General features: G+C 36.1%; 1 protein-coding gene across 10 annotated transcripts in view; it reads left to right on the top strand.

The window, feature by feature from the left end:
• TBC1D5 (TBC1 domain family member 5) overlaps positions 1-27,706 on the top strand; it is a 545,542-nt gene that overhangs the window by 91,753 nt on the left and 426,083 nt on the right. For 4 of the 10 annotated variants that reach the window (XM_019810743.3, XM_019810742.3, XM_019810741.3 and 1 more), the window contains exon 3: positions 17,463-17,682. The exons of the other annotated variants lie outside the window; for them this stretch is intronic. The gene's annotated coding sequence lies outside the window, so the exon portion shown is untranslated. The remainder of the gene's footprint in view (positions 1-17,462; positions 17,683-27,706) is intronic. 10 annotated transcript variants of the gene reach the window in all.

Here is a 27,706-nt window from a genome sequence, read left to right as displayed (position 1 = left end):
GACATTAGTCCTTTTTATTTTATTTAAGACTTTGAGCCAGTTTGATGAAGCCCACCCATACATTAAAGAGGGTAGTCTGTTTCCCCTTCAATCAAAATCTGTTGATTTAAATGTTAATCTCATCTAAAAAAATAACCATTACAGAGACATCTAGAATGATGATTGAATTTTTTTTTAATTTTAGAGAGAGAGAGAGCAAGCAGGGGAGAGGGACGGGGGGGGGGGGGGGAGAGAGAGAGAGAGAGAGAGAGAGAGAGAGAGAGAGGGAGGGAGGGAGGGAGGGAGGGAGGGAGAGAATCTTAAGCAGGCTCCATGCTCAACACGGAACCCAATGTGGGGCCCAGTACCATGACCCTGGGATTATGGCCTGAGCCTAAATCAACAGTTGGACCCTCAACCAAGTGAGCCACCCAGGTGCCCCCAAAAATATTGCTTAAAAAATACATTGTGGGAGAGAGATATTCAATGTTCAGTCAGCCAGTAATTTAGGATTAGAGTTAAGAATTTTAGAATGGAGCACTCACTAGTGTTCATCCTGGCTACATAATTGAAACATGCTCATGACAGGATCCCACTCCAGGCTGATTTAATCAGGATCTCTGGGGTTGAAGTCTGGCCATCAATATTTCTTTAAGGATCTCTAGGTAATTCTAAGGTACAGCTAGGGTGGAGAAACAGAGCATATTATGCAATTAACTATTTAATGTTTTTCTCTACATGGAAAGAATACCTTGCTCTGCATTTCAAAACCTAGATGAATCATAGCATTAAATATATAGTCTCTGATAGAAAACAACTTGTTCTAAAGACCTGTAAGTTCGCTTCTTTAGTTCTGATCTCTTCTCTGTCTCAATTACACGTAGCTAATTTTTGCCTGCCTTTTAAGGACATTTCCTCTTCTTTAAAGCTTTTCCTAAATATTCCTTTTCATAATAATATATTCTTTTTATCTATTGTTTGCCACTAAATAAATTTAGTTTTACAATGATTTTATGATACCTTGTAATAATCTTTTGGTAGTGGTTTAACACTTTCTCTAGTGTGGTTTACTATACATCTCAGTTAATTTACACAACAGTCCTGTGAATAGGAAGGAATTAACATCTATTGATACCTCCTACACATTCCAGACCGTGAAGCATTATGCTTTATTGTCTATATAATACTCAACAACAATCTTGTAATATAGCCATTATCATTGCACTTTACATATGAGGAAACAAAAGTTCGGAGGAAATGAAGTTTTAGTGACTTCCCCAAGTTTCATAGTTCTGTCCTTTATAAACTTCAGAACTGGACCTCAAAACCAAGTCCTCTGACTCACAGTCCTGGGCTCTTTCTGCTATATTTGTAGACTTATTTCCCAAGCTGTCATGATAAACAGAGGCCTTGTTTTATACATTGCTGTATCTCTTCATTTATTTGAACTTATACATAGAAGTTGCTTAATCAGTATTGATTTATTATGTAACTTTTTAAAGTTTATTTATTTTGGGAGAGAGGGAGAATGTGCATGGGGAAGGGGCAGAGAGAGAGCATCCCAAGCAGGTTCTGCTCTGTCAGCACGGAGCCTGAGGGGGTGCTAGATCTCACAAACTGTGAGATCGTGACCTGAGCTGAAATCAAGAGTCGGGCACTAACTGACTGAGCCACCCTGGTGCCCCTATTATGTAACTTCATAGAGCTGATTGATTGTGGCTATATTTTCCATTTTAAAGGTACATTTAGTTCCATTAACTTTCTATATGAATATTTGCTTCCATATTCTTTATCTTCCCTTGCATTCTTTAATGTTTTAATTCAAAAATTATTGTGAAACGTTTCAAACTTAGTAAAAGTGCAGAAAATAATAGAATAGGCATGTATATACCCACCTTGCTTTGATCTCTCTCTCTCTCTCTCTTTTAAAGAGAAATAAAGTTATAACAGATATTGCTAAAGTTCCATCCTTGTCCCTTTGTCCTCCCTCTTTCCCAAGAAGCAACTGTTATTCTGAGTATACGTGCCTGTATACTTGTAACACTATACATAAAATTGTTTTATTAAATTTTAGATAAATGGAATTATTGTCCCCTTTAAAAAAAAAATATGAGCCGTATTTTACATATCGTATAATTCACCTTTCAAATGTACAATTCCTTGAGATTTTAGTAAATTTACCAGGTTGCTCAGTCATCATCATGAATCATAGAACATTTTCATCACTTGAATATCATCTCTCTTGTACATTAACTGTTAATCCTCATTCCTTCTGCTGTAGGCAACCATTAATCTATTTTCTGTCTCAATAGCTTTGCCTTTTCTAGATATTTCATGTAAATGAAATAATATATTTGGTCTCTTATGCCTGACTTTTTTCATTGAGCATGTTTTTGAGGTTTATCTACTTTGTAGCATGTATGTATAGTTCATTTCTTTTTATTGGTGAATATTATTACATTGTTATTATGTTTTGTCAGTACATTCACTGTCAATCCATTCCATGAATATTTAGCTTTTTTTCAGTTTTTGGCTATTATGAATACGTCTGCTAAGAACATTTGCATTTAAGTCTTTGTGTGGATAGGTGTTTTCATTTCCCTTGGGTAGATACCTGAGAGGAGAATTGCTGAATCATCTATTTATTTTTTAACTTTTTGAGAAACTGCTAAACTGTTTTCCAAAGTGGCTGCAGCATTATATACTCCATCAGTAATACATGAGGGTTCCCATTTCTCTGCATCTTCACCAACATTTGTTATTATCTTTTTTATTATTATTATACATGCCCTTTATAACTTAAATTTTTCTCTCAGTGTTTTGTTTTGAGATCTATCCTTGTTGATACTTGTAGCTATCATGTATTCCCTTTCACTGCTTTAGGGTATGTCATTGAATGAATATATAGTAAAATTCCAACCGTCATATTGAAAAATGGCTGTCCATAATCGTGTAAAACGTAGGGTTGTGTTATTGTAAGGTTATTGAAAAATCTGTGTTTTTAGTGAATCTATATTGTCAGAAAAGTTACAGTAAGGATGTTGAAATTTATACTCAACACCACTGACTGACTATTGATGTGAGAAATTTCCAAATGATCACAAGGCAATCATCTCCTGAGTCCCTCCCACCTGCTTCCACAGAAAATAAGAATTTTAGCTTTATTTGAGAAATGGGTAGAAAATGGCTTCTGTTATTAATGGGAAAACTCAATGGCACTATTGAGTTTTAGCATGGGAAATATTACTGTGGATTTTTATTGACATTGTTTATTCTTTTGATGAACATATAGGCTGCTTGAAATTTTCACTGTTAAGAAACTTTTAGCAGACACACATTTATGTACTGGTTGTCTTATACATGTGCACACTACCTCTAGGGGTAGACAGATTTCTTTTTTCACTCAGGCAGCATGATGTAGAGATTAAAACCCAGGGCCTTCCATCTTATTTCATTACATGATCTTGGGCAAGTTATTTAACCTTTTTTGCGCCTCCCTCCGTTCAATGGGGATAATAAAAGTAAGTATCACATAGTGGTTTTACAGGATTAAAGCAGTTTTTTCTCCCGCTTCATTAATTTTCCTCCTTATTACTAGTTCTTTCCCATCAATATGCAGTCATGCTGTTATTTCTCTCATCTTAAAAACATACTGTTTTATCCTACTTTTTTGGCTGCCTTTTGTCCCAGCTCTCTCTTCCTTTCGGCAAGACTGTCTGTACTTGGTGTTTGCGAGTCTTCTCCTCCCATCTCTCTCTTAACGTCATCACGGTCAGGGCAAAAGTCTCCCCCACTCTTCTACATACATCCTTATCATGGTTACCAGTAACTTCCACATTGATAATCCTGTGGTCAATTTTGTCCCCCCCCCCTTTTTTTTTAATTTTATCTATTTTGAGAACGAGAAAGAGAGCATGCCTACATGTACATGTGGGAGGTGCAGAGAGAGAGAGAATCCCAAATAGGCTTTTTGCTGTCAACGTGGAGCCCAATATGGGGGCTCAAACCCAGGACCTGGGAGATTCTGACCTGAGCCAGAATCGTTGAGTCAGACACTTAACCTACTGAGCCACCCAGGCACCCTAATTCTTGTCCTTACTTGAAACCTGTTGTTAGCATTTGATGCAAGTCTCTTCTCCTTGGTAAACTTTCTTCATCGTTTTCCAGAATATCATGCCTTCTTGGTTCTTTCTGCCGCACTGATTGCTTCTCACTTTCCTTTATTGGTTTCTCATATTCTTCCTTACCTCTTAATTTGGAGGGCATCAAAGCTCAGTTATTTGACCTTATGTCTTTTCTATCTACATTTACTGCATTGGTGATTTTATCTAATCTCATGTCTTTAAATACCAAAGTATTCAACTCCACAGTTGAAGGTGGAGTTTTATTTCAACTTCAAGTTTATATACCTAATTAATATGTTTGGCATCTCCACAGAACTAACTGCCATCTGAAAGTCATTATGTCAAAAGTGACTTCCTGTTCTTCTTTTCAAACCTATTTTATCTATAGTCTTTCCCACCTCTGTTGATGGCATATCCACCTTTCTAATTGTTCAGATAGAAATAGTGGTGGAGTCATCTTTTTCTTACATTTTCTAGTTGCTTTTGTCGATATGTAAGAAAGCTATTGAAAGTAATATATTTAATTTATAGCAGTGAACTCATTATTTGGTAATCATTTGTTTTTGGTTTTGTATGTATTTCCACATATAAAAGAATTAATCGACAAGAATCATTTTGCTAACTATTATCCCAACTAACTATTATTTCATTATCTTGTCTAATTGCATTGGTTAGCAGATTCATTTCTTGACATTAAGCTTCAACTAATTTTGACTTAAATGCTAAATAGCTTTGGAATTAGGGTTTGGTGACTCTTAAATTGTTTGAAATAATATTAATTCTTCCCAGAGTTAGTACAACATGAAATTTGTCATTCCTGAGAGAGCCACGGCACATCTAACAATGGATTGTTGGTTGATACCCATTTCTATAGTACCTACAATTTTATATTTTAAATGTAATTCAGTGAGAATTACATTGAATTAAAAGAAGCATTTATATTCAGTTTAGAATGACTTTATTCTTAAGTATATTCTAGAAAGTTACCGTCTTTCAAGCTTAATAAAATTCAGATCTCTTTAGAAGTAACGTGGATTGAAAGATAAAGTGCTGTTTCATCCAGACTGCTAGCTCAATTTTCTCAAAGAAAACACTCCCCCCCCCCACCCCTTCTTAATGGAGAACCTAAGTTTAAGCATAAGTAGAACATTTGCATCTTCTATTGAAACGTATCCTCTGGCCTTTGCCTAAATGAGACTGAATAGTTTTTAACATGCTTAGGAGAGGGACATTTCAGGAGAGCTTCTCAAACAAACCTTTTCCTATTTTATTTCTTTTTGAATTGTTATCAGAGGAGGCGAAAATTTTATTAGCTCTCTAATACAGAATGTAAGAAACTAGTATGTACTAATATGTGGAATGAAATTTTAATTGTTATGGGGAAAAAAGGTACGTGATGACTATTTGCACCTTCTTGTGGAGTTTAATTCTTTCCTGCAAGTTCCTTAACAAATGTTAACTTAAAATGGCTTGGGTTAAAACTTCCTGTTCTTAAGGTTAAGAGTCTGAATTCTCTGTTGGATACTATGATTCTGTGTTAGAAACATGTAATAGTTTGTCATGCGTGTGGCCTTAGTTCTGAGGAGGGTGATCATAAGCCCAGTTTGCTTGGGAAAGTGCTTTGTATGCCTGTTATCCTGTCTTAATTATTTCTAGCACCCCTGCATTTTTATTGTTCCCTTGCATATTACTGTCAACTTAGTGGTTTAATGCAAAACAGAATTTTAAAATCAGTTCTGTAGGTCAGAAGTCCAGCATGGGTCTCATGAGGCTATAATCAAGGGTTCAGGGAATCTATTCCCTGTTCATTCATCTTTTTGGCAAAATTCAGTTATTTGTGGTTGTAGGACCTAGGTCTCCATTTTCTTTGAGCCCTTTCCAGCTTGTATAGGGAACTATATCTTGGCTCATGACCATTTCCTCTATTTTCAGAGCCAGCAACAGCAAGTTGTAGTCTCCTCATTTTCTTCTCCCTGACCCTTCTTCTCTCATAGCATCTTCCTTTATGACTCATGTGATTAGGTTAAGCCTGCCAAGGTAATTTCTCCATTTTGAGGTCCATGACTATCACCACATCTTGAAAGTCCCTTTTGCCATGTAAGGTAACACATTCACAGGGTCTAGGGATTCAGACATGGACATCTTTGAGGGAGTTGGTTGTATTATTCTGCCTTCCACAGCAGTTTTTCACTTTTGGGAGTGACCCTATTTGGACATAATTATATGGACATTCGATTTCTAAGTAGCCAATTATTTCAAATATGAATAAAACCCCAAACTCAAATTTCTGCTTCCCTGTCTTAAAATTTTGTTTAAGTTCTTTCTTTTTCTACTTCCTCTCCTTCTTTCTCCTTGACACCTTTGCAAAGATCATGAATAGTTTTCCTGGCTCACTTGCGAGAAGTCAGCGTGGAGAGTAGATGTGATTTCTTTTTTGCCCTTATTTGTGGATAAAGGAGCCACATGTTTTATAGTGTGATGGCTTACATCATTCTTGTAGTCTTTTGCCTTTGCAGGCTGCCATTGTCATGTCCTCAGTGGTTAGTGACAAGGGAATAGGTGAATTCTGAGGTTCTGCTGCTTGTGCTAGACATTGTTCTTAAACTGATACCTGGCAAGGAAGAGGAATTAAGACGGGCTTTTTTTCTTCCCTCTTCCTTTAGATTTTACTTAATACCAGAGAAATAGCTGGGCATTGCATTCATTTAAACACCTGCTGATTTTTTTTTTGAAGGGACAGGTTATTATGTTATAGAAGCAATTTTACTAGCACAACTGTGTTATAATAAAGTAGATACGTGAATGCTTTTATTTCACATTTTTGAAATTTTTTATTTATTAAACTACATTAATTGAAGAAAACAATTATGTGTTTTCTGTGTATCAGAAGGCCAAATTGCCATTTATATCTAACCTAAGTTTGTAGTCAGGAATTTTTTCCGAAGTACAAAATATAATTTGTATTCAAATGGATTAATTTTTTCCCTTGGATAATCCAAACAAAGACCAACGTATGATTTTGAATCCTATATCTTATTTTAGTAAGCTAAGTAGATATTTGATACTTGCTAATTTATATATATTTGTGGCCTTAATTTAATAGTGAATCTATCAGAGTTTAAATTTAGCAGTTCGTGCATACGATGAAACCACTGCTACGTACCTCTGAAGTTAATTTCTTTCTTTCCAGTTTACAATGCCAGTTTTACACTCCATTTGCTGTCAGTGAAAACGTAGGTGGCAGACACACCACATATTTATCATCACTAAGTTCACTATATCATACAGGAAAAGTACATTAATATGCCATACGGAAAATCTAACACACGTAAACAACCACTTAGCATTTTTAAGAACATATCTGACTTATTGATTAGCTTAAATACCTTTAGTAGAGTGAGACACCCACACAGAGTGCATACATTCACTTACTTATCTGAACAAGTGCTTCTTGTGCTGATGAATGAGCAGATCTCGTCTTTATGTATCATGATGAAGATCAAACGTTCGAAAGCTTTCCCCTTTCCATTGGAATCCCTAAATCTTGACACAATTAAATTATTGCCAGGGTTCTTCAGATAAAGTGCACTCTGGAAAACAGCTCTGTAAAACCTTATTATACATTTACATTTACAGTGGGTGTTCTAAGTCTCTTTTCCTGAAGTTTGTGCTGTTATTCTCACTCAATAGTGAGTGGGGTAGGGTTTGAGAACTTTTCTTAATTTCTGTTTTCCCTGGGAACACTGTACCCTTAACTAGTCTCAGTTGGCTTGTGTGTATGTTTTAAAAAATATGTACATTACCTTGTTAGATTTTTTTCTCACTGGAATATTTTATTGAAATTAGGAAATACCAATATATAATATCTAGTTTACGTAGATATGGTCCTAAACCTGAGAAAACAGTAGTAAGAAATAATGCAGTTACGAAAAATGGAGGGAGAAATGTATCTAATATAAAGCATAAGGAGCAAATGAAAGTGTTTTCCTTTTAGTCTTCTGTGAACATTTACATTACATGCATTCCAGGATTAGGAGGGTTTTAAAAGAAAAATGTCTTAGCTCTTTTTTTTTTTTTTTGGTGAAACAATACAATAGGAAGTTCTGTGTTTAAAAGTTTTATAGTTTTCTCAGATACTTAGTTTTTCCCTCTGGTTTATATCCTAGTATTTTCTCTCTAAAGCAAAAACAGTATTTAAAATTCCTGCTTCCTTGTAGTACTTTCTAAGACCCTGGATGTTAAACAACTTTGGGTAAGGTTTTTGTTCATGCCCTCTCTGTGGATATCGTGTCCTTATTTCTTCAGTCATTCCTTCTGAACTGGGACTGTCTGATAAGGCCAGTCATTCCATTTTTATTTCAGTTAATTTCCACAGATATATTTATAGACTGTTAGATAGTGTAGAATAATCTTGTCTGTTCTTTACTCTGTTTCCCTCCCTTTCGAAGATTTTAAACTGTTTTCATGGAGAACTGTAAAATGTGAAGCTCCAGATATGCGCTCATTTTCATGCTTTTCTCTCTCATTTCCTACTGTCTTGACTACTTTGTTTCCCACCACAGTGAATATCTGGAACTGAAAGCATCATTTTTCCCCTAACCTCTTGTTGCCAGTCAAATCCAGAACCATTATTGGTTCTTGGCTTCCTTCTCATTACCCTTTACATTCTTTATCTTAGACCTAGGAATTCACCGCCCTCCTCCTTACAACATCATCTCTAATTAGTCAGCATATGGTTTTAGTGGGTTTTGCTCCTGCCAGTTCCATACCATTCCCAAAACCAGCCTTAATCCATTCCTCTACACCCTTATTCCTGGAATACTTCAGAGGACGTTGCTATCCTCAAATCTGTGCTGTATATTGTTACCAGATTAATCTTCCTAAAGCATTGCTTTCACTCTGTCACTCCCCTGCTTATGAACTTTAAGTGGTCCCACTTTGTAGATTGAAATTTGGAGTCTCTAGCCCCATACTCAAAGTTCTCTCATAAAGTTGTCCTAATTTACCATTTAGCCTTCTCTACTAGTCAGTAACAAAAATTCTCCTATTTCTGTCAAGATGGTTCCAGCATCCTGAGAATTCCTGCATTTGCACATCCTTCCAAACTTCATAGTATTTTCATTCTCTCCTTTGTGCCCAGTCATCTCTCTCCTATTTTTCTTTTTGCTCATCCAAAGCTTACGTTTTCTGAACTTGCAGCTCATGTCTTGTTTTCTCTGTAAAATCTTCCTGAACAGTATGGTCTACCGTGATCTCCCCCTCTTCTGAACCCCTGTTTTTCTTTGTCACTTCTCACAAAACACTTTGTTTGGTGTTTTGCTCTCTTGTTTTTAGTTGGATCTAGGCCCTATGTGGATAATTGAATTTTAAGTGTCAAGAGAGCAGGGACCATGTTATATTTCTTTGCATCTCTCTTATGGGCTAAGTACAATTCATTACAAATCTCAGATGATAAATTGATTTTTGCTCACTTATTCCACAAATATTAGCTGATTACCTAACTCAAATACCGTTGATAAAGAGTTAAACATAAGAGGTATGGAATCTGCTTTCGTGGACTTTACATTCAAGAAAGGGGAGAGAAATAGTCTGTAGCTAATTTAACAGTGCCTGTTTAAATACAGTTGAGGAATGTGGTTTGCCACTTTTTTGACAAGTGGGGAAAAAAAAATCGCCTTTCCCCTCTCCTGTTATTTGTATGTATAATTTTTCTTATTTTAAAAATACATTTTAATGGAGTTAATTACTCTTGTGAAATCACAGGTTTTCAAATGGTAAAACCTTGTTTTCTTCTAAATGTACATAATACTGATATACTCTTTAGCTAAATCAAGTAGACAAAATAATAGAATAATTCATACATTTTTGATAATAAATGATAGGAAATTTGTATATCGTTTATGTGGTAATGTAAACTGATGTAAAATAATTAAAAGTTAATGAAAATATTAAAATTTTTTTAATGTTTATTTTTGAGAGAGAGAGAGAGAAAGAGAGAGAGGAGAGGAGAGGGAGGGGCAGAGAGAGAGGGAGACACAGAATCTGAGGGAGGCTTTAGGCTCTGAGCTGTCAGTACAGAGCCTGATGGGGGATTGAACCCATGAACTGCAAGATCATGACCCGAGTCGAAGTTGGGCACCCAACCCACTGAGCCACCCAGGCGCCCCAAAAATATGTTTAAAAGGAACATTTCCTAAACTCAAAACTATCAGAACTTCTTAGTTAATATTCTAAAGCTGTCTTTTGTAGGAAAACAAGTTTAAAGCAGAATACATTATTGGACACATTATTATTTTAACTTTAAGTGTTTCTTCCAGTGGCTTGAACAACATCATGTATTTCATAGGTAGGATTGTTTGAGATTCTAGTAACTATAGAAAGTTAATGTTAAAAGAATGGCAAAGTATGCATTGAAACAAAAAATTATTGTATTTGCAAATATAAAATCATAATTGACATAAATGTTATAGTTAGGAACATTATGAATGTAAATATGCCTTCTCTGTTCTCAGTCCTGTAATGCCATTCTTTGTCCAGTGGGAGATGAAGAGTGATGTTGAGACTGCTGTTTAACCTATTATAACAGCTTTAAAAAAATTAAATAGCGTTGATGTAAATATGAGGAGGGAAAAGAGTATTTATCTCCATTAAGTGACATAAAAAGCCACGGTAAGAATAACAGGCGGATGGGTGTGCATTAAGCAGTGAAATCTCTAAATTCAGATGCTAATTATAAGCACAAGGACAATTGCCTCCCACATACTTAACTGTTGTATATTTTCTTTAGTCAAAGAGTTTGTGAAGTGCTGAATATGGCTTTTAGTTTTTCATCCCCCTTAACATACATGTTAAAAAAGAAAAAAAAAACCAATAGAACCACTTTTGCTGGACTGTGATTTTGGCAGATATAGATAGAATATTAAACCAAATGCTACCAAGATCATTCACGTGATTGCTCTTGGATGGTCTTTATTGAGTGCCTTACCTACTTCCCACTATTAAAAAGCAGATATTTAGTAGTAAAGTTAAAATTATTTAAGTATATTTGAGCACAGATTCCTTGCTGTGGTGTCCCAAGGACTAATTTAAGGCTTAGATTGTGAAAAGATGTATTGGTACTGGCATTAAGAGTATATTTGTTTAGATTATTATCATTTTTAAAATTTATTTTGGTTATGGTCTCTGGCATCATGTCTTTAAAGTACAATACTGGTTTTTTTTTTCCATTATCTGAGAAAAAGAAATTTCCTCTGCATTTTCTACAGTAAATAGAAAATTTTCACCACTTTCATGGTGGTTTTGTAATGTGTTCATCAGTTGTTGAAAGGGTACAGAGTACGGAAACCCTGTTCTGAGAAGGGAGATTGCTTTTAAGTGTAGAATAGCAGGGAAAATGTTAAGAGTCTTAAATTATTTTTAAAACTTTGTTTTTAGAAATAGAAGTACAAAAAACCTTTTTGTAATTTTGCCACTTTTTTTATTCTTAGGTATGCTTTTTATTTAGGTTTTAGTAACTTGTAATTTAAGATCTCAGTTATTAGGTGTATTTCTGCATTTTATATATCGCTCCCAGATGCTACAGTATTAGTTTTTATCACTGCATATTTTATGAAATGTCAGCCTTCTGTTGGCTGTTCACGCAGCATTGTTAGTGATCAAAGACACAACATAAAGGAGAAGAATCTAAACAGTTGGCTTATCTTTGTCCTTCATTGTGACAAAAATACTATAAAATCACTTTATTATAAAAAGTAAAATAAAGGCATCATCTAACATGCAGTGAAAGGATAAATGTCATTGCTTTTGAGTGAAATAAAATCTTAAATATTTAATATCAAGAAAACCCGTTATAAAGAGAAATAATTTCTTATTTCACAAAGTTTTCCTTGGTGAGGAATGAGGGTAATATGTTGTATGTAATATTATAATACTTTGCTAATTGACAGTGTTATGCCTAGAAGAAGCCACACGGTTTTTTGACAACATAAGAGGTTATTCGGTTTAAACCGAATCATTTTGTTACTCAAAATATATTTTAGAAAAGTGGTTATTATAGTTTTAGTATGTGCATTGTCTAAGTTTTATGTAATCTGGTTTATTATTTTCTCGAGTTGACTGACTTTGTAGTTTAAAACTTTATTCCACAGATTTAAAAATCCTTTTTTCTCTGGGTCAGTGATTTCAATATCAAGATAAAAGTATAGAACGGGAAAATATTCTCAAAGCCTGAAAGAAAATCTGTAAGAATAAAAATCTTGAATGATTTTGATCAGCTGTTGTGTATGCCCACCACAGCAGTTGGTTCAATCAATTTTATGTTTTGGGATGGTTTTATTAAAATGAGCTGCTGCTTTCAGTAAATCATTGAGAAAGATGCTGGCTTTATACATGTCTCTTTTTTGGTGGAGGCAGGGCAGTAATAGTTTCTCTTTGTAGCCTTGTAAGTCAGTGAGTCAGTGAGGTTGGGGGCAATCTGTCCACCATAGGAGTCAGTATGTTTCTGTGTCATCACTGTGGGCCTTTGGAAATAGAAGTAGAATGAGGATTTAGACCAAAACGTGATTATTTTACATGCACTTTTATGACTTTTGGCAGAAAGCTGCCATTTCTAAGAAAAATAATTGTCAGCAGGTAATAATGATTTTAGTATCTTTTTATTGTATACAATTTCTCTTTTTATAAATGAGTGAAAGCTTGTTTTCATATGGGAGAATTAGACCTTTGAAAAGCAGTTTGAAAGACAGAGCTGTTGGATACTTGTAATTTAGGGGCCTCCACTATTTGTCCTGTGATGCCCGAAACCCTCACCCAAAGTGTGGTCCATAGTTCAAAGGCAGTGGTGTTACCTGAGAGCTTGCTGAAAATGCCGAATATTGGGCTCAATCCCATGCCTACTAAGTCAACATCCGCATTGTTTTTAAGTTTATTTATTTATTTGGAGGTGGGGAGGGGCAGAGAGAGAGAGTCTCAAGCAGGCTCCATGCTCAGCACAGAGCTCACCGTGGGGCTCAGTCTCGGAAATCATGAGATCGTGACTTGAGCTGAAATCAAAAGTCGGATGCTTAACTGACTGAGCCACCCAGGCACCCCTCAACATCTGCATTTTTATCAAATTTTCATTTGTACGCCCATTAAAATTTGAGAAGCACTACTATATGCTTCTCAGGCAAAGCCTCTCATTTGCTCAGTGTATGTATGTTTTAATCGTGGGATGCTGATAGTGGAGTTGGTCATGTGCAGCGAGCGGGACAGTTGGAGGAGGCAGTGTTAAACTCACATCAGAATTGGAGTTGGATCCTGAAGAAGGCAAATGTTTAATCTAGATCTCACAGGGATTTAGTCTATAAGTAATTGCAATTAGAATCAGTTGCTACTTTGTATCATATGTGGGATGCCTCTCGTTACCCTACTAATGTTAAGCTGGTGGTTTCTTTCTAAGTGTCTTTATCACAGGCCAGATATTCTGATGTTTTCTCCCACTAACAGTGTAGTTGGCATTTCCAAAGTGTATTCTATGGTGTATTTTCCCCAGGAGATTCTCTAAATAAAAAGAGGTCAAATTTTGGAAAGCATCGTATACTTTCTTCCTATCTAGGAGAATCACAGTATACATTGATTTATATTAAAATATCTGAGAACCTGGTGTAGCTTAATTCAATTTTTCCAAATTAACTTGACCATAGCATTTTTCCCCGTCCCCCCTTTTAAAAAGACTGCCATTAAAAAAAAGAAATGAAAAACTACCATTATTATCTTTTCCTTTAGCATATGCAAACTGGCTTGTCTCCAGTATTTATTCTCCTTGATGAAAATAAGAGATGAGGACAACTTTTGAAATTGTCATGGCGTTGCCACTTCAAACAGACTTTCCAGTATTGTTATTTAAGTGCTAAAGGTACTGGTACAACCCTTGTGTGCTGAAGGGGTTGAACGTGGCAGACATTTTTAGGGCTCGAATAACTGAGAAAGCATCTTTTAGAAAGTGAATGTTAACTAGATCCCAGTCAGATTTGGTGGGTAAATGGAAGGGAGGAAACAGAGCATTCCTAATGTTTGCTAGAATGAGGAAAACCATGAGCAATTGAACAAGTTAAACATTTGAGTTCAAGCAGTAAGAAAAAGTAAGTGGCTGGCTTAAAAAATACTTCTAACTAGGAATAAATTCAGACTTAGAGAAGAGCTGTAGGAGTAGGAAGAGTATATATTCTTTTCCCCAGATTCACCTACTGTTAAGATTTTACTGCATTGGCTTTATCATTCGGATATTTTTCTCTCTCTTCTCCCTCAAATGCCTCCCTCCCACAGTTCCCCCCCCCTCCCCCGAAAACTTTGAACAGAGATTGCAGAGATTGATGCACCATCCTAAAAGTGTATCAGTGTGTATTTCCTAAGAGTAGGGATATTTTCTTCCATAACTATAGTATAATGAACAGCTTTGGTAAAGTTAACATGGGTATAATACTGTTATCTAACCTACCATCCATATTCCACATTTGTCAGATGACCCAATAATATTTTTATAGCATTTTCCCTCTTCAATAAGAATCCTGTCTAGGATCAGTTATTGCACTTGGTTGTCATGTCTCTTTAGCCTTCTTTAATCTGAAATGGTTCCATGGCCCTTGAGTTTTATGACACTGACATTTTTTAATAATATGGTCCTTCATTTGTCTATCACTCTTCATTTGGGATTGTCTCCTGTTTCCTCATGATTAGATTCAGGTTGTATATTCCACCCAGAATACCATGTAGATGATGTTATGTCCTTCTCAGGACATCACATCTGGAGGCATATTGGTGATGGTAATTTTTATCGTTTGGTCAGACTGTTGTCAGATTTCTCTACTCTAGAGTTACAGTTTTTTCTCTTGCAACTAATAAGCAGTCTGTGGGGAAACACTTTAAGATCATGCAAATATCCTGCTCCTCATCAAATTTCTGCCTAGATTTAGCATCTATTGATGATTCTTCCCTGGTACAGTTCTTTCTATAATGGTTACAAACTGCTGATTTTCCAGTTCCAGCCCTCCTTCCAGTCAACATCAGCATTCTGATGAACGCAAAATCTATGCTGATGGACTGACTGATTTACAGTTGACCCTTGAACATTGTGGGTTTAAACTGTGTGGGTCCACTTATATGTGGATTTTTTCCCCATAAATAACAGCACAGTGCCGTAAGTGTATTTTCTCTTCCTTCTGATTTTTGTAATATTTTCTTTTCTCTAGCTTAATTTTAAGAATATAGTGTATAATACATATACAGAATATGTGTTAATCGACTGTTTATGTTATTAGTAAGGCTCTAGTCAACAGTAGGCTATTGGTAATTAAGTTTTTGGGGAGTCAAAGTTAATATGTGGACTTTTGACTCTGTGGGATGTTGGTGCCCTTGACCCTTGCATTGTTCAAGGGTCAACTATATTTATTCATTCAATCATTTATTCATTCAATCATTTATCATTGGTATGAGCTTATGGATATCTATTCTTTTCAATGCTTTATAATTCACTACTGAGTTATAAATTGTCCAGGTTTGGTTGGTGAAAGTAGATAGAAATGTTGACCGAGAAAAGAGGCTGAGCTAAAATAAAACAAAAGCATTTATATGAGGTCTCAGAATTGCAATTCAGGGAACACAGATTTGGGCAGCAGCCCAAATAGTGTCTGTCCCTGCACCCTCCCACCCCCACCCCAGAACAAAAGTCAAGGGTTTTTAAAGACAAAATGGAATGCTTGTATTTTTTTCTTTTAACAAAAAATTTTGATTAATGTTGGCAGCAGAAAATTAATCTTGGCTGAATTTAATTGGTTAAGGCTATCACCAAGCAAAGTTTCTTACTTTAGCAAATTTCAGGCTTAGTCCTTGGAATATTTGCAGTTTGGCCCAGTTCAAAAGTTCATGGTTCTACCTGGTGAAGACATGCGTAAGGCCCATGTCTTTATTAGGCACTTGGCTCTGTTTAAAAACCCCCTGATGTAAGTGACTCCATTTTATTTTACCTTTCTTTTTTTTTTAATGTTTATTTCTTATTTATTGAGAGAGAGAGAGAGAGAGGGAATGAATGTATGTGGGGAAGGGGCAGAGGTGGGGGGGGGGGAGTAGAGAGAGAATCCCAAGCAGGCTCTGAGTGATCAGCATAGAGCTCCACGTGGGTCTTGAACTCACAAACCATGAGATCATGACCTGAGCTGAAATCAAGAGTTGGATGATGCTTAACCGACTGAGCCACCCAGAGGCCCATATTTTACCTTTTACAGCATTCCCCTGTCACATTATTAATCTTAAAATTTTTTTTTGGTTAATGTTTATTTATTTTTGAGAGAGAGTGCGAGTGGGGGAAGGGCAGAAAGAGAGGGAGACACAGAATCCGAAGCAGGCTCCGGGCTCTGAGTCGTGAGCACAGAGCCTGATGCGGGGCTTGAACTCACAAACCGTGAGATCATGATCTGAACTGAAGTTGGACGCTTAACTGACTGAGCCATCCAGGCGCCCTACCCATCACATTATTTTTTTAATTTTTAAAAATATTTTTATTTCTGAGCACACAAGCAGGGGAGAGGGGCAGAGAGAGAAAAATCTTACGCAGGCTCAATATTCAGTGCAGAGTCAGATGTGGAGTTCAATCCCCCCATGCGACCTGAGCCAAAATCAAGAGTTGATGCTCAGGGTACCTGCGTGGCTCATTCAGTTAAGCTCCCAACTCTTGGTTTAAGCTCAGGTCATGATCTCATGGTTCATGAGTTTGAGCCTCATGTCAGGCTCTGCACTGACAGTGTGGAGGCTGCTTGTGAGCCTGTCTCTCTCCCCCTTTCTCTCTGCCCCTCCCTGCCCCCCTCCGCCATAAATAAATAAATAAAAAGAAAGAAAGAAAAGAAACAAAAAGAAAGAAAGGGAAAGAAAGAAAAAGAAGGAAAGAAGAAAGAAAAAGAAAGAAAGAAAAAGAGTTGATGCTCAACAGACTAAGCCACCCAGGTGCCCCTCCCCTATCACATTTTTGAGTGGTTTCTTACTTTTCGGCAAAACAGAATGTCACAGAATCTTTATCTTTTCTGTCACAGTTCTGGGCAGCCATTTCTCTGAAGAGTCCTGGTTTTAGTGGGGGAATGTTATTAGAGATCAAGATCTGGGCACTATTGTGCTGGTTGCTACTGGATGGTGCTCATCTCTATAGGATCTTGGCTTTTAGGCCATGAGGACAGAAAGAGGACAGAGCTAGGAAATAAGGGTTATATATTTGTGTACACATGTACATTGATGGGTAAATGTATACATACATTCATACTGATAAACATATATTACATACTTTAGAAATCATTAGGTCACACCAGTGTCTCTAATTCTAATCCATCTCCACAGGGTTCTTTCTTGCCTTCCATCTTTCCATATTTGTATGTCTCTTCTTTCATCGTGAGAACATTGGCTTCCGACAGCATCAACACATTAACTTACTTGCGCAGCTCAATAATACATCTGAAATAGTTTCAGAATTGGTTCATTATACCACTACAATGAACAAATCTACCAAAAAGAATTCAAGATTTGTTTGAAGTACTCTCTCCTCACCCCACTGAATTCTGTGAGTATATTTAATCAAATGCTGTACTCCTAATTACTTGCATTACTTCTTTCTTTTTTTATCCCTTAAGGATGGATATAGTATTAATTTGAAATACAGTTTAATTCACTCATTTTACTTTGCTGTCAGCTTTTGCATATTTTCCATCTTTATATCATTGCTAATTTAATTATTTTGAATAGGTAGAAAGTGATGATTTACTTTTCCAAAAGGTAAAGTTTTATGAAAAGGTATACTCAGAAAAGTGTCACTTTATTTCCCTCATTCCACCGCATCCTTTGTTAGGTATCCAACGTTACTGTTTTTTAGTTCATCATTCCTTTTATAAAGATAAGCAGATACATTTTCTTATTTTTTTTCTTATTTCCTCTTTCTTATGAAACACAGCATAGTATATATGTCCTTTTGCAATTTACTTTTTTCATTTATCTATATCTTTAAAAAAATTTTTTTAATGTTTATTTATTTTTGAGACAGAGAGCGACAGAGCATGAATGGGGGGAGGGGCAGAGAGAGAGGGAGACACAGAGTCAGAAGCAGGCTCCAGGCTCTGAGCCATCAGCCCAGAGCCCAACGCGGGGCTCGAACTCACGAACCGTGAGATCGTGACCTGAGCCGAAGTCGGATGCTCAACCGACTGAGCCACCCAGGCGCCCCTATCTATATCTTTTAAAAATCACTCCATATCACCTTATAGAGATCTTCCTCTTTAATTTTTTGCATACGCTTACTACTTTATTGTGTGTACGTATGTAATGTAGTTTATTCAACCGATCTCTTATACTTGGGCGCTTAAATAATCTCCATTAGCTTGAAATTGCAAATAATGTGGTAGTGAATAACCCTGTGCCTATGTATTTTCATATTGTTTCAGGTTTATCTTCAGGGTAAATTCCTTGAAGTGGGATTGCTTGCTTTTCAAAGGATAAATGCTTATGTAATTTTATTAGATATATGCCTAGTTCTTCTGTAGCATTTTGCATTTCCACTACTAGTGTATGGGAGTGCCTGTCTTTCCACAGCCTTGCCAACAGAGTAAACTGTAAAACTTTTGAATTTTTCCTGATTTGAAATATGAGAGAAGGTGTCTCAGTGTCCATTTAATTTGTTGTGTTCATCTTAGGAGTGGAGTTGAATGTCTTTTCATATGTTTAAGAGCTCCTTTATATGGGATATTTGTTTTTTTCCCCTCAGTTTTGAATGCTCTTTGTAGTGATATCAGCCATTTATATTTATCAGTGATAAGTCTTGCAAAAAAATGTTTTCTCCTCATTTGTCATCTTTCTTTTTCTTTTGCTTGTGTTTTTCTTGTAGTATAAAGGTTTCATATTTGGATTTTAGTTCTAGTAAGGAAAGCTTTTTTTAAATGATTTCCCAGGTTATAGGAGGAATTTAGTGATTCTTTTTTACTTGTATAGTTCCCTTTGTTACATTTAAATCTCTGGTTTATTTGGAGTTGGGTTCAGTGTGAGAAATAGATGGATTTTTTACACCCCCCCCCCACAAATGTGTATCCATTTGTTAAAAAGACCATTCTTGTACCAGTGTTTTGTGATATCACCTTTATGATAGCCGAATCTATTTCTGCACTTCCCTACTCTGTTTCATTGGTCTCTCTGACTATTCATGCAGCAATACCACACTGTTCTCATTACAGAGGCTTTGTCGTGTGTTTTAATTTCTGTGGTATTTTTTTAATTAAAAAATGTTTAATGTGTTTATTATTTATTTTTGAGGGAGACACAGAGTGTGAATGGCAGAGGGGTTCAGAAAGAAGGGGAGACACAGAATTTGAAGCAGGCTCCGGGCTTCTTGCTGTCAGCACAGAGCCTGTTGTAGGGCTTGAACTCATGAACGGTGAGATCATGACCTGGGCTGAAGTCACATGCTTAACCGACTGAGCCTCCCAGGTAGCCCAATGTATGTAGTATGTTTTAACAAGGTTTCCCATATATATTTCTTTTCAGTATTTCCTAGACGTTCTTGAATGTTTCTTTTCTACTTGACCTTCAGTATCAAGTTGTCTAGCTCCACAGAAAAGTCAATCATATTTTTGGGGGGCTCAAATTATATTTATAATTTTATGGTGTATTGATATTGAGATGTCCCAATCAGTGACAAAGTATTTATTTTCAGTTGTTCAGGACTACTGTTGTCTCTTTTAAGAGTGTTTATTTTTCTTTATGTGGGTTTTGAACATTTCAATTTATTCTTATTTAATCTTTTTTACTATTTTACTACTGTTTTAAGTGTGGTTTTCTCGTCCCTTATATATTCTATCTGGTTTTATTTGTGTATGTGAGTGTTACTGATGTTTTCATGTTTATTTTATATCCTGCTCCCTCGGTAAAATCTTTTGTTCTTGAGTTTTGTCATTGATTTTCTAGGATTTTCCAGGTATTCATCAGGATATCTGCAGATAGTTTTAGTTCTTCTTTGCCAGTTGTTCTCCCTACAATCTTTGTCTGTAATAGTTTTGTTTCTTCTTTTCCAATTCTTGTTTTTTATACTTCTAATGGCTTCCTCTAGTCTTATTTTATCGACTAACGTGTCCAGAAAAAAAGTAGTAGTGGTCCTAGTGGGTATCCTTGCCTTATTCCTTACCTTAGTGGGCAGAGTAACACTGAGAGCTAGCAGTGGGAGAAAAGATAGATCTGCGCAAGGTAATAATGCACAGTTTGAAATGCTTTACAGGCAGTACGTGTATTGTCATATACGGTTCTCTATAGTATTTCTCTTCCCTTTCATGGCTAAATATTTTGAAGGCGTTGTCTCTACCTTTCACCTTCATTGTTTTACCTTCCATTCTCATCCTTTAAACAATTCCATTCTGGTTATTCCATTGTTAAAACCAAGGCCGCTGCTGAGACCCCTTTGTTACTCAATCTAATGGATTTATTTTCTCTTTATCTTACTTGCTTGTTTTTCCTCTTAGTGGCTTTCAACATTGCAGACCCTGCCTTCTTCTGAATGTATTTTTTCCCCTTACTTTTCATTAAATCACATTCTTCTGGTTGTTCTTTTTCAGTCTCCTAGCTCTTTCTTCTCTACTCGGCCTCTCACTGCCTCTTCTTTCTGACATCCTGGGCTGCCTCTTTTAAAATTCTATTCTGTCTTCTTTTTGAACTATGTTAGTTTTCTAAGCAAACTTGTGGCCTAAGTTATCATCTATATTACAGCTATCCTGAGACTAACATTCTTTTTTCTGTTTTAAATTTATTTATTTATTAGGCACCTGGGTGGTTCAGTCGGTTAAGTGTCCGACTTCGGCTCAGGTCATGATCTCACAGTTTGTGAGTTCGAGCCGCCTCAGGCTCTGTGCTGACATCTCAGGGCCTAAAGCCTGCTTCAGATTCGGTGTCTCCCTCCCCTCCGCTCCTCCCCTGCTCACACTCTGTCTCTCTCTCAACATAAACAAAAATTTAAAAAAAGTTTATTTATTTTGAGAAGGAGGGAGAGAGTGAGAGCGAGCAGGGGAGGGGCAGAGAGAGAGGGGAAGAGAGAGAGAGAATCCCAAGCAAGCTCAGCATCAGCGTGGAGCCCAATATAGGGCTTAGACTCATGAACTGTGAGATCATGACCTGAGCTGAAGTCAGACACTTCCCCGACTGAGACACACAGGTACCCACTAAGAGTAAAATTTCTACTCTACATCTGTCTTCTGAGATGGAGATCTACATGTTCACCTGCCAACCTGGTATCAGTGTCCACTTTGGGATGTCAAAGTCACTTCACAGTATAAGTTCTAACCCTCTCCTCAAATGCTCCCAGTTTTAAGTGACCAGTACCGTGCATCTTATTGTATAAAGTAGAAACCTGAGGATCATCCTGATTCTTGTTTGTCACTCATCTTTATCCATTGTATTGTCAGGTTTTGTTGAATTTATGTCTCTACTCCTTCCAGTTTGCTCTAGCCTAAAGGAAAGGTAGACCCTGTCAACCAGAAGAAACGTCATGAGTAAAGAATAGAGATGTTATATTTGGTAGAATACTAAGTAAGATTAGAAGTAAGGTGAAGGATACCACTTGCAGTCATAAGAAATTTGGGTAGTCATTGGGTGAGATGTTTAGATTACTTTGCAGGACATAGTAAGTCTGAAAAAAGGAAGGGAAGGGACTGCAGGTGGGAGACTAGTTAGGAAGCTAACAGCTTTAGCAGCTTTGTTAAGAGATACTAAGTGCTTATATTAAAGTATGACACTGGAGAATAAAACGAGACAGATTTGATAGATACCACATTGCTATTCAGTAAAATAGAGCAACAACATGGGTCTGAAGATACAAAACAAAATTATCAAACTCTCAAGATTTCCTTAGAAGGCGATGAAGGTGGGGGCACCTGGGTGGCTCAGTCGGTTGAGCGTCCAGCTTTGGCTCAGGTCACGATCTCACGGTGTGTGAGTTTGAGTCGCATGTCGGGCTCTGTGCTGACAGCTCAGAGCCTGGAACCTGCTTTGGATTCTGTGTCTCCCTCAAAAATGAATAAACCTTAAAAAAAAGTTTAATAAAAAAAATAAAGAAGGTGATGAAGGGTGGAGTAGTAGAAAGTTTTGGAGAAACATAATGAGTTCTGTGATAAAGTATGCATAAGGTGTTGCTACGGACTATCAATCAGGTGGCGAAAAATAGGGAATGATTGGAGATGGTGAGTAGGTTTCTTCTTCAGTGCTCACTTCATCTGGTAGTATAGTGACTGTCCAGAGCAGTGTCAAGAAGTCATTTGAGGCAGCATCCAACCTATTGGCAATGTGTGTCTACCTTGGCTGATATGTACATGTGAGCATGGTCTAGGTTTTGGAATCCAAGTCAGAACTAGAGACATGGGGACAGAAGATAATGCTTGAAGACAGGAAATTTGAATGAGATGTTAAGCTAACCACCCCTGCGCCCTCCCCCCTCCCCCACACACACAGAAGAAATTTCTTTCTTTTTTCCTGAGAAGGGAATCAGCCAAAGGAAACATAGATCTTGAAGAACCCTTATGTTAATTAGGTGGCAGCATCAGAAAAAGGGTCAGACCTGATGGATTTGTTGTTGTGAAAACAATGATAGAAACACGGCAAAGAGAATTTTAGGAAGGAGATCCTGGTTATTAGGGCTATAGAGAAATCAAGGAGTGTAAAGACTTGAGAAAGGACATTACATTTGGATCATTGAGAGAACAATTTCAGTAATTCAAAATGGCAAGAGTTCTATAAAAAGGAATTTGTACTTTTATAAAGATAATGTTGAAGAAAAATGTCCCATTTGAAAAGTTAAATAGTCATGTAATGCTAGTACTGTATTTTGCTAGACTTTGAAAAAATTTATAAAGTATGAACTGAGTGATAATTTGAAAAAAACAAACCCATCATGGATTAGAAACTGAATTAGAGATAGGAAATGTGAAAAGTATAGTGAGTCAGGCCCACAAATGAAGTTATAGATGGAAACAGTGGGAATTTTCTGGAAGCATGTGGTAAATAATATGTTCCAGATTTTTGCATGATACTGTGGTCTAGGAAGCAAAATGCCAGTAAGGCAAATGGTAAGAAATAAATGTAGGAATACCGCTGAAGGCTACACGGCTGAGCAGGGACCTGGCAAAGTCCTCTTAATTTTGGCAACTGCAAAGTGATCCTTTAAGTAAATTGAACTTTGTTTTGCTAAGAAAAATGAGTTGTGATTGGTTTATTCTGATATAGGAAAGAAATAGGATATATTGGAGACATTTTAGGGTATACTTAGAGATATTGGCCCACTCTGATGTGGCCAAAGACTAGCAACTAAAAAGCATTATTTTTAAAAATTTTTTTTAATGTTTATTTATTTTTGAGACAGAGAGGGACAGAGCATGAACGGGGGAGGGTCAGAGAGAGAGGGAGACACAGAATCTGAAACAGGCTCCATGCTCTGAGCGGTCAGCACAGAGCCCGACGCGGGGCTCGAACTCATGGACTGTGAGATCATGACCTGAGCCGAAGTCGGCCGCTTAACCGACTGAGCCACCCAGGGGCCCCTAAAAAGGACATTTTAATTACAGAAGTAATTTGGTCTTAGAATAGAAAGCAATGGAAATGTAACAGATCTGAGAAGGGAGGTGCACTATTCTACTGGTAAGTCTTAGCATTTAATATATCATGTGGTTTTTGTTGGCCACTCCATTAATGAAGACTTAAGCCAACATTCGAGCACACAAAAAGGGAAAGAGATAATCATGGATTAGGGAAAGTGGATGTATTAAATCAAAATCAGAAAGCTTATTTTTGTGTATATCCAGAAAACATTGTGAATTCTCTTATTAAAATTTTATAAAATGTCTGTAGATCCTCTCGGTTCTTTTAAGTTGACTCTTGTATCTGAAAAAAATGACAACTTTGTTTTCTTCCTTTTTACTCATTATGCCTTTTCTTACTGATTTGTTTTACTATTCTATTTTGAAGTTTTAGTACAGTCTTGAGTAAAAGTGGTAATAGTGGGCATCTGTCTTATTCTTTTTTAAAGGCTAATGCTTCTGATGTGCCACCATTATGTATTATGTTTGCTATAGATTTTTGGGAAGATGCATTTCATTCACTTCATCACTTTAAGATGGTTTTTTTCTAGCTAAATTTTGTGTTTAATTTTTAAAATCATTAATGCCATTAAATATTACAAAAATATTGTTTTCTGTATAGTTTTACTCTTAGTGGGTTGCATAATATGCAGTATTTTAGTAATAGGAAACTCCCAGTAAACATCATAAACAAAAAGACTGTTAGTCTATTCTTAAAGATATGAGAAGTCATTTTTCTCTTTGATTATCGTAGGTCCGATAGGCTGTGGTACTGATTGCAGCTTTTCAGAAGTCAGCAGGAATGAAATTGAATTGGGGACTGAGAGAGTCAGCTATGAATTTGCAGATGTACTAAAACTTCTTTTTTTTTTTTTTTGACTTTGAGTAACCTTGGTTTCTTTTCCTTGATAATCTCTGATAACTGCAGATTTCATACATAAAGAAAATATTTGTAGTTAGATGCTGGTATGTTATTAATTGGAATGAGTACAGAAAGATTGAGAATGTGGTTTCAATGTTACATGTGACCACAGGTCATTATGTAAAACTTGAAAATGGATTAAATTTCTATTCATCTTTATTCACTACCATCTATGGAATTTTTTAATAGTGCAAACTAGGTGTTATTGAGAAAATATTTTAAATTACCATTTGTATTAATGGGTTATAATTACCTCAATCTGACAATACTCTTTTAAATAGCTTGCAAATAATGAAAGCTAAAAAAAACACACATTACTTTCCTTTTAAATTTTTTTTTACATTTATTTATTTTTGATAGAGAGAGACAGAGCACAAGTGGGGGAGGGGCATAGAGAGAAGGAGACACAAAATCCGAAGCAGGCTCCAGGCCCTGAGCTGTCAGCACAGAGCCCGATGCAGGGCTCGAACTCACAAACCGTGAGATCATGACCTGAGGCGAAGTCGGATGCTTAACCGACTGAGCCACCCAGGTGCCCCAACACATATTACTTTTTAAATAGTTACCTGACTATTTAGATAACTTCTCTTCTCTGGGATATTATCTGTACATTACACTTGAAAAAGATATTCTGGAAAATACCTGATTTTAATCTAATATTAGCAGCTTTTGCATGGTTAATCATTCTCTCAGATAAAAGTTTGTTTTATCCCAAGCTATTGGTGTGTATTGAGATCCTTCTTTGATTTACTAGTTTTGGGTTATTTTGTTGTTGTTGTTGTTGTTGTTATTTAGTATAAAAATGACTTGTTTGTCAGAGTGTCTTTTTGAATTTTCACAAAAAGATTTTTTAAATGTGTGAGTTCTGAACCCTTATAAAGGTGTATTACTATAAAGTGCTGTGTTTAACTTGTGTCTTCTGAAGGACATTCTCTCACATTTAATTATATTAAATTAAACATTTCTTATGCTGATTCTTTTTATTTCATTTGTATATTCCAAAAATTATATAAAAATTTCCATACAAATTAATACTAATCATAATTTTCCTTACTAAAATACCATTATGGTCCCTTATTTTACATTAATTATAATATTCTCATGTTTCATATATCCTAGATAACCAAAGATTTGAGTAAATAATAATAAAGTAAGAACATTTGAAGAAAATTAGACTGTGCTAAGCAGTTTATGACTGACCTTATGGTGAAAGAGGCAGAGAAGTGGGCAGTGGGGTAGTGATGGGAGAGGAGACCTATTTTTCTTGTGTTCTAGTCCATCACAATTTAGAAGAAAGAGACTCAAGATAAATGTGCCTACAATTACAGAGCAGGCTGATACGATTTATCATTTTTTCAGAGTATAATACAGTAGTCACAATAATTTGGTGAATGATCTTCATCTTTGTGTGAAGAAGTCTATTCAGTATCACGAAAACATCTATTATTACACAAAGCATAAATATAATTTCTGTATTGCATTATTAGAGGTTAACAAAGCCCTTTTTTTGTTTTTTGTTTTTGTTTGTTTTGTTTTGCTTAACTCACAGAAACCTCACAAGATTTGTTTGTTACCATTGAGCATGTTACTGTATATATTTAGTATTTACTGTTATACCCCCCACCCCCCAAATGAAGCACACTTTCCTGATGTTTAATCACAGAAATTGATAAAATGAACCCTCACATATGGTAAATTTTGTTTCCTTACATGGGCAAATATTCTGGTTACTGAATATTGTTTTCTTACCCAAACAAACTCTTCTGGGCATAATTTAAGCTCTGTGGGATAAGTAAAATGGTACTTTAAGTTCTAAAAATCAGAAGTGCTGTTGAGAATTCTGGTTACTAAAAATGCCAGGTAAACTAGACATTTATATATATCTAATTCAGTATACTACTTATAATTGAGTCTTGCTGATACTTGAAGTCCTGAAAAGTTCTAGGATTTTCTGATATACATGGTCCTTAGAGTGTTAGAAATTTGCTTGTTGTGTGTTTAGATTGTATGGTTTTCTAAAAGTATTTAGTATTCTGTGATTATTATTTGTTGTGGTTTAAGAGCTTGTCTCCTTTAATAAGTCAAGTTAATGAGTCATTCATTCCTACAAAGATACACTGAGGTGATTGTTTTTTATTGAAGAATAATTGACATATAGTACTATTAGTTTCAGGTATACAGTATATTGATTTGATATCTATATGCATTATGAAATGGTCATCACTAAGTGTAGTTACCACCTGTCACCATACAAAATTGTTACAATGTTAGTAACTGTATTCTCTATGTTGTATATTATATCCCTGTGTCTTTATTGATTTTATTACTGGAAGACCGTACCTCTTAATCCTCTTCACTTATTTTGCTCATTTCCCCCCTCCTCCATTCCCTGCCCAGCAACCTTCAGTTTCTTTTCTGCATCTGAGTCTGTTTCTGTTTTGTTTGTTCATTAAAAAAAATTTTTTCCACATATACATGAAGTCATATGCTATTTGTGTTTCTCTGTCTGATTTATTTCACTTAGCATAATACCCTTGAGGTCCATCCATATTGTAAATGGGGAGATTTCATTTTTTCATGACTGAATAATATTGCATTGTGTGTCTGTGTGTCTGTGTGTCTGTGTGTGTGTACATACCACATCTTCTTTATCCATTTATCTATCCGTGCACATTTAGATTGCGTCCATGTCTTGGCTATCGTAAGTAATGCTGCTGTGAACATAGGGGAGCATATGTGTTTTTGAACTAGACTTTTCATTTTCTTTGGGTAAATACCTAGAAGTGGATTTGCTGGATTGTATGGTAGTCCTCTATTTTCAATTTTTTAGAGACCTCCTTACTGTTTTCCATTGTGGCAACACCACTTTACATTCCCACCAGTGGTGCACAAAGTTTCTTTTTTCTCCACATCCTTACCAACACTTGTTACTTCTTTTCCTTTTGAGACTAGCCATTCTGACAGGTGTGAGGTGATGTCTCATTGTGGTTTTGATTTGCATTTCCCTGATGGTTAGTCATATTGAGCATCTTTTCGTGGGCTTATTGGCCATCTATGTATGTTCTTTG

The sequence above is a fragment of the Felis catus genome, chromosome C2 (assembly GCF_018350175.1).
Source record: "Felis catus isolate Fca126 chromosome C2, F.catus_Fca126_mat1.0, whole genome shotgun sequence".
Classification (NCBI taxonomy): Eukaryota; Metazoa; Chordata; class Mammalia; order Carnivora; family Felidae; genus Felis; species Felis catus.
The sequence above is the reverse complement of the archived record's forward strand: the minus strand, read 5'-3'. Positions and strand labels throughout refer to the sequence as shown.